The following is an 8,103-nucleotide window of genomic DNA, read 5'->3' as shown; positions in this document are numbered from 1 at the left end:
TGTAGAAATAAAACTTGTTAGAATTTATAATTCAAATATGTAATCAGAAATTATATGACAATACATAAAATATATAATTTAAAGTTTTAAACAATAAATTGAATTAAATTACCAGGTTGTATGAGGTCTGAAACACGATCATAATCTTTTGATGCAAATGCATGATCGAGGTCTTCATTTCTTCTAACATCTTCATATTGTGTCTCAGTAGGTGTTAAGGATTTGTGTTGCCATTCTTCGACCCATTCCGTATTCTCGCATTCTTCCCATTCACCTGCAACACAAAATTCACAAAAACATGCAAGCTCTCTATTCCATATAGTCCAAGTGTTAGAATTATAACTCTTAAATGAATGCCATCTAGCTGACCCATTGATTGTATCACAATCGTATCTTGGAAGGATATTCTCCTCTTTAACTAGCCAGAAGAAACATCTAATTGTAGAGTTCTGACTTGATCCTAGAGATAAATTTGCACTACACCAATCCAAAATTGCAATTGCATTTTTAAATTTAGCCTTTTCCTCGAATTTGAGTTGCTCTCTGCAAAGGGCTCTCTTAACACATGCACTGACACCGTCATGTTCTCGTTTCCCATGTCCAACCTAAAAAAAATTCCACATGTGTTCGATATTAGTTTTCTTATGAATCCTACTCAACCAATAAAACATTCTAGCATTCTTGAATTGCCTTGTGCAATTATCAGACCATATTAGATGTTGTGTCATCTGAATTTCTCTCTCCCTCAAATTCTGAAAAAGGTCTTGAAGCAAAAATGGACAAACTTAGATGAGTGTAATTTATTATCACTCATATAGAAATGGTACTCTCTCAAAATTTTGCAATCCTCTTCTGTACTAACTGGTGCATGCCTATAGACAATATGGACAAAAATCAATACTTGCACTGAATTGTAGTATTGTGATTGAATCTCATCTTGTGGTGCAAGCGTGCAGTTCTCTGCGAAGTCAAAAACCGAAAGTATACTACCAACAGGAAATGTATCCTTACATATTCGACACTGATCATCGAGCCATCTAGCATTTTGAGTGTGTCTAACATATTTAGGTACGATGTTACTCTTGAATTCATTCATAAATGTATGAACATTAACTTTTTCAGTGATTAGATCGCATTGTTTTCCAACCTTTCCATTCTTCAGTGGATACTCAACAGTTTTAAATCTTTTAACATCAACTAATTGTTGTCCAAAATTATTTGAAATATTTTCATGTAAACATTCATCCAACAATGCAAGATTGCCACATATATCACATACACCAGAAACACATGCATTGAATTTTGTTCATTTAGTGGGCAAAACAAACTTGAAACAAAATCCTTTATAGTTTCAGGTGGTATATTTATAGCACATTCTTGGAACATTCCATTACTATGCATGGTAACACGTATGTATTGAAATACATCATAATGGTAGCGAAATTGAACATGAGTTTTGCAACAACATGTGACTCTTTCCTTGTTAATTCAAACATACCAAGGTTTACACTTTTCAAAAGACCTTTGACAAATGCTAATAGTCAACACCTTATCATCCAAATTTTTTTTATACAATTCAGTTTGAGTCATGTCCAATATGTGTTTTGGATGTGGATCACGAATTTTTGACCCAACTCTTAATTTAAGAACATCTCTAACATTAGGTGATACTCTCGTATTATCGTGCCAGAACTTTTTGATCAAATTTTTGACTTCACCAATAAGTTTCATATCAGACCTTGGTAGTCTACCACTAAAAGTCCATAATTTGTTTGTCGGATCACTTTCAAAATTAAATCTTCTTTTTACAGCTCTTAACAAAGTTTTGCGATGAATATTAAGATATCCACTTATGTTACTCATCATTATTTTATTAGAAGTTGTTTGGCTTACTAAAGCTGTTGTTATTGCCCGTCGTGCTGCATTTTTATCTTTAGAATGACTTTTCTTTCCAATTGTATCAAAGGCACTAGCAACAGTCGATACAACTTGTTTTAAAGACTCGTCCTTCTTCTTGGGTTTGACATAAAAGCCTAACTTCTTCATCACTTTTCGCATTTTAGTCATTTTAACTAGTTGTACCATTAATTGACTTTGAAACCCAAATTTCTTATTATAAAAAAAATGTCTAAACAATCTATTTGCATGTGTCCTAATCTGTCTCCATGAAACCAAGCCAGGAAGGTTGTCTAGTACATCACTTTTAATTTCAAATTTTTCATTCATTTGATTATTATTCAAACATATTTCATTTTCAATTGGTGTTTCCATGTCTACATACACATTATTGGTTTTAGTTGCAGGTGGATTTTCAATTTCATTTGGAGTTTCAAATTCGGTTTCAATTTCAGTTTCAAGTTGAGATCTTGTTTCATTTGGGGTTTCAATTTGGATTTCAATTTCAGTTTCAACTTGAGTTCTAATTTCATTTGGGGTTTGATTTTCAATTAGAATTTCATTTAATAAGTAACCTGCTTCTACTAAATCACCAATTTCTTCATGAGAATAAACATAGGGCTGTGAAGACATACATGTATCCAATAATGGATTATAAGATGCACCTGAATTAAATGGTTCTATTGTGTTTCCTTCATCAGCATTTATGGTATCATTGATGTTCTCCTCTTCTAAAACGATTGTGGAACTTGAAGCTCCTTGTCTTATTCTTGATCTTCTCTCTCGTTGACACATTGCCTCCTTCTCCCTATTTGCTTCCTACGTTGATTTGATCCCATGGCTATACCAAAATTTGAATTCGAATCGATCTCCTTACCAAATCGACAATAAGACAAACAAAGACAATGATTAATCAAAACATTCTCTTTGCAAGTCGTACTTGTTAGGCAATGATTGAAAAATCATTCAATCATTGGGATTTATTCTTGTGGGCCAGATTCTGGCCCAACGGATCTTTTTAGAAACGAGCGTCCGTTATTGAATGAAACTGACACCCATTTTTCTTTCAACGGTACAAAGCGAAATGGGCGCCCGTTTTTTGAATTTCAAAAACGGGTGCCCGTTTGTTAAAATTAGGGATGGGAAACAACCCTTAGCTTTGTTTTTTGCTTCGGGATAGGCTTGGTCCCACCAAGCCTATGCTTGGACCTCCAAAAAAATGACTAAGGTAAAACGACATCAGATTTCTACCTTGGCCTAATTTTTTGAGGGCCTTTATGATTGAATTTTCTGATGAAACGAAAAACCCATTACAGTTTTCAGCACCCTGATTTCAGAAATGTAAATTTCATAGTGATAAGATTATGTTTACTATTTTTGTATTATTTATTAATCAAAAGTGGAACCTAAACCTAAAATACCAAGGTTCACTAAAACTTTAATAACTTTTTTGTTTTTAGGATTTTAGAAAAATAAATTATATGACATCAATCTACATACAATTCTTTTGAATATTTAAAAAAAATTATTGAAAAATATGAAATTTTCATCAAATTATGGTGGTCGTACACCCGATGTTTTGAAAATATACTTTATTGTCAGTTAAAAATTAATAAAAAAAATATATTCAATAAAAAAATAAGAAAAAATATTCTCATCAATATTTGGTGTCTTAGGTATCATTTCCCAGAAGGATTTGCAAAAATTCATTTATTTGCATCAAAAAAAGGTGGTCGTACACATGTGTGGTATGGTCCTGAAACAAGCATTTTGAAAAACTGGTTTTTAAACATGCCTACTAAAAAGGGATTTCTAGCATGTGGGTATTAAAATAAATTACATATTTGAAAAGTAGACTCTGAGCGCTACATTTTCTATTACTGAAGTTTTTGAGATTCAATCTCTAAGTGCATCAAATTTTGACATCAATTGACAGAAAATTTGAAAAACAAAGAAAGCACTTCCACTTTTTGCCCAAAAGTGGGACTCAACTTCTTGTAGCCACCCTTTAATTTAAAATTACAAATAAAAATAGGATATCCAATTTTATTCGATATCCGATTTGCTTAGGTAATTACCATGCCAAGGTGTACTGACACCCAAGCCAAGCAAAAAGTCAACATGGATTTTCACGTTTTTTGGGCGAGTGGAGAAGGCCATTTTCTTCACATTGCCACTTTTTGGCCCCCCATGATCCTGCACTAACCCCCATACTAACCATAATGACATCATGTCTACATGAAGAGATTGGTAATCCAATAATGAAATCCATAGATATAATGTCCCATTTCCATTGTAGAACAATATTAGACTGGAAAATCCCTGTGCGATGCTGATGCTCCACTTTCACCCTCTAACACTCCAAACATCTAGCTACAAAATCAGAAATATCACGCTTCAAGTTGGACCAATGATACAATTGTCTAAGATCCACATGCATCCTTTTCACATTAGGGAGTGCACAATAGGGTACACGATGAGCCTCTGTCATAATCAAAGTATGAAGACCCTCCATGGGGGGAACATAGTTACATCCAAGATAACATAAAAGACCATCTACCTCCAGTGAATAACCCACATATCTGCCCTTTAAAGGTTTCTCCGACTCTGCCTCTTCTTTCACTTCTTGATACCAAGGATCCAAAGGAAGTTCCTCAATAATCTTACTCTACAATTCAACACCAAGAGTCAACATAGATATTTCATGTCTCCTCCTACTCAAGGCATCCGCTACTACATTCTTCTTTCCCTAAATATAGGAACATCAAAGTCATACTTGCATATGAATTCCATCCAATGTCGTTGCCTAGCATTCAGGTTTGGTTGAGTGAAGATGTACTGAAACTGCGATGATTAGTGTGCAACTCAAATCGACGACCCAAAAGAAAATGTCTCCAATGCATAAGAGCATCGAAAAACACTGCTAACTCTAGGTCATTGGTAGGGTAGTTCAACTCATGATCCTTGAGTTTGTTAGACTCACAGGCTATCACATGACCATCTTGCATAAGAACTGCCCCTATACCCTCTAAAGAAGCATTAGTGCAGATGACAAAATCACCTATTGGATCAGGAACTACCAAATATACGAGGGCTGGTCAAATATTCCTTAAGAGTTTGAAATGCTTTCTGACACTGCTCTATCCACTCAAACATCTTCCTTTTTCTCTGAAGAGAAGTGATAGGATGAGCTATCCTCAGAAAATCCTTCAAAAAATGTCTATAATATCCAGCCAAACCCATGAAAATGCGAACCTTCGACACATTAGTTTCATCGTCCACTCCACAATAGCCTATATCTTAGAGGGATCCATTGCAATATCCTCACCAGAGACAACATGACCAAGGTACTTCACTTCTATTTGGAAAAACTCACACTTTGCTAAATTGGCATATAATTGATTATCATGAAGAAACTGAAACACCTGACGCAAGTGCTCCTCATGTTCCTCCATAGTTCATGATCAACCCCATCATCTTGATCTAGTCTAACTCCTCTTCATCCTAGCTATCCTCATCTTTCTCTTGCATCCTCAGATCTTCATCATCATTCTCCACTTCTAGTCTCAGGTTTATGCCTTTCCTTTGGTCTTCCTCCATGGCATCTAGCTGGTTCTTCATGGCTCTCATCATGTCCATCATTTCTTCCACTCTTTCAGTAATATTGGCCATTGTTGGCATCCTCCTTGGCAACATCTTTCCTTCCGAGCTAGGTGTGACTACCTCAATTCGGTGATCTAGCTCAAGGTTGCAACTGCCTCACTTCCGCGATTGATTGGCAACACTAGCAACCCTACAATCTATCCACACCAAGGATCTTCTAGAGTTTGCCACCTCCTCAAGTTTAAATCTTGCTCTGATACCACTTGATGCAATCAAGGTTAGAGGGTCCGGAATGGAATGCCCATCCTTGCAGCCAAAAACATACATTTGAACACAACAAGAATATAATGGGGCTGATACCAAATACCTTTTTTGTTGAATATAGAATGCTTACATGCTCGCAGAGCCTCATATATTTCTTACATTCCACCCACTAGCCTCACATGTAGATATACTGGGTATCATGAGCTTATTACAGGAGAAAGAACAAACAAAGATCTTCCAGATTAGCTTTTCCTAACTACTACTCCCTAGCTACTGTTGATGATCTCCTACGCCTCTTGATGTGTTTAAATATCATATCTAATGAGTAGAAATGATCCATGTTGGCCTCCCTAGCCCTATAATTGGTGTAACATGTGCACATGCTTCATATTCTAGAAGAGGGTCCAAATCCAAGTGCGGACCTATCTGGATGTTGCTTGTTCCCATATCAACCACATGACATACTTTATTAGCTCAAACACAAGGCACAAAAAGGGTCCGCATGCTTCCAGCATTAGGCCTGGTCTAAGTTCTTCCGGAACACTTCTATATTACTTGATTGGTTAAATAGATGCATAATAATTATTGATTGGTTAAATAGATGCATAATAATTAGTGATAGATAAATGTGCAAGTGTAATTAGACATATAATGTTGTGATCATAAAGACATGAAATTTAATTTAGTACATATACTCTCTATATGCTAGCATATTCCAACTCGAACATACCCCAGAAAATAAGCGATGACATGTCATTAGATGATACCCATATGCAATCAAATGGTCAATGTCTTAATTGTATATTTCGAAGAATATCCAAACCCATCATTCCTGATTAGAATACCTTCAAAAGCAATTTTATCTCATTGCATATACCCTACCAAGAAAACCATGAACTGCTTTCTCGTACATAGTAATACAATGTGTAATCCAAGGGGCCAGACCATGGATTTTCACGAAACCTGCTTTGTACAAAGCACATTGGATAATATGTTATCCAAAAGGCGTTGAATTTAACATTCCAAATGGAGGCCCAATAACAAAACAATGGTCTACGTCGAGGCAAACGTCGTTTCCAGCGCATTCTCTCTCCTATAAATTCGATCTCCTTTCCATAGTTTGGGCACTCTGTTTTTCACCAGCTGTTTTTGGTTTCTTTTTGTAGAGTTTTTGCATTCAATACTAAGGAATAAAAATGTGTTATGCAGTTAAGTGTAGTGGGTGTGGAAAGAATACATGGGCAGGCTGTGGAAAGCACGTTCTGTCTGTTTATAATAAGCTGCCTCAAGGGGATCGCTGTTTCTGCAAAGCATGGCCTGGGGTTAAGCTAGCAGAAGCAACCAGTGTGGATTCCCTGAAAACTCAAGCTGATCAGAAAGCAACCTCTACAAGCTAAATCAGAGCGAGTTGATTATCGTCTTAGGTAAGAATTCTAGGGTTTTTTTGGTTATGACACAAGTGTAACTCTTGAAGATTTTCAATTTTAAGTTATTTGATAGGGGAGTAGAGTTTTTAAGTTGAAATATTTTTTGGATTGAGTAACAAGTTGAGGTATATATTTTGTCAAATTTATTTGAGATATTGATCTTCGTTTCATTTTTGATGATGTCGAACCTTACACTCAACAAAGCTTAATGTTAGAAACTTTCAGTTCTACTAATATTTGATTTGAATTAATTATTCATCTAAATTAGTGAAGTTGCAGCATCTATAGTCTCTGAGTTTTTTGTTGCTTTACGTGGCTGCAGATTGGAAGGCATATGGGAGATGGACGATAATCTAAACAAGCTTTGCTATGTATATCCATTTTGTGTTCGTCTGGCCCACAATAGATATCGTATGGGAATAGTTTTATAGATTTAGCTTGTATTATAGAAGATTATAATCCTCAGACTAGTTGAGATGATATTTGTAGGGGATGGGTAATTTGTTATTGTCAATTCCTGGTTATATATAGTTTGGTAAGCTATGTAATAGAAAAGAGGTGGACAATCGTCCACCTTTCATTTGCTGAGTTAGATTAATGAAATTAAGGAGTGTTATGAATGTATTAAGAACTGTTTCAAATAATTTGGATCTATAAAGGTTTTCAGCTCGGTTCTAAGTAAATTGGATTTCATTTAAAAAAAAGTTAGATTTAATATTAAACAAATACAAATTAAATATATTGCATATATAAATTATGTTAGCATTAAATTGTATTTGCAGTTAAATAAGTTAAACAAAATTAAATTAAAATAAATTATTCTATTATTACATAAATTTGTAGAATTTAATTATTATTTGTTTAAGAATATTATATTCTATTTTGTATGAATATTAAAACTATGTAAAATTCA

General features: G+C 34.8%; 1 long non-coding RNA gene across 1 annotated transcript; it reads left to right on the top strand.

Moving 5' to 3' along the window:
* The first annotated feature begins 6,822 nt into the window (after positions 1–6,822).
* Positions 6,823–7,856, top strand: LOC131875641 (uncharacterized). The gene is made up of 2 exons (XR_009372443.1): positions 6,823–7,187; positions 7,513–7,856. It is a non-coding gene; the product is annotated as an uncharacterized LOC131875641 (long non-coding RNA).
* Positions 7,857–8,103: the final 247 nt, after the last annotated feature.

The sequence above is a fragment of the Cryptomeria japonica genome, chromosome 5 (assembly GCF_030272615.1).
Source record: "Cryptomeria japonica chromosome 5, Sugi_1.0, whole genome shotgun sequence".
Taxonomy (NCBI): domain Eukaryota; kingdom Viridiplantae; phylum Streptophyta; class Pinopsida; order Cupressales; family Cupressaceae; genus Cryptomeria; species Cryptomeria japonica.
The sequence above is the reverse complement of the archived record's forward strand: the minus strand, read 5'-3'. Positions and strand labels throughout refer to the sequence as shown.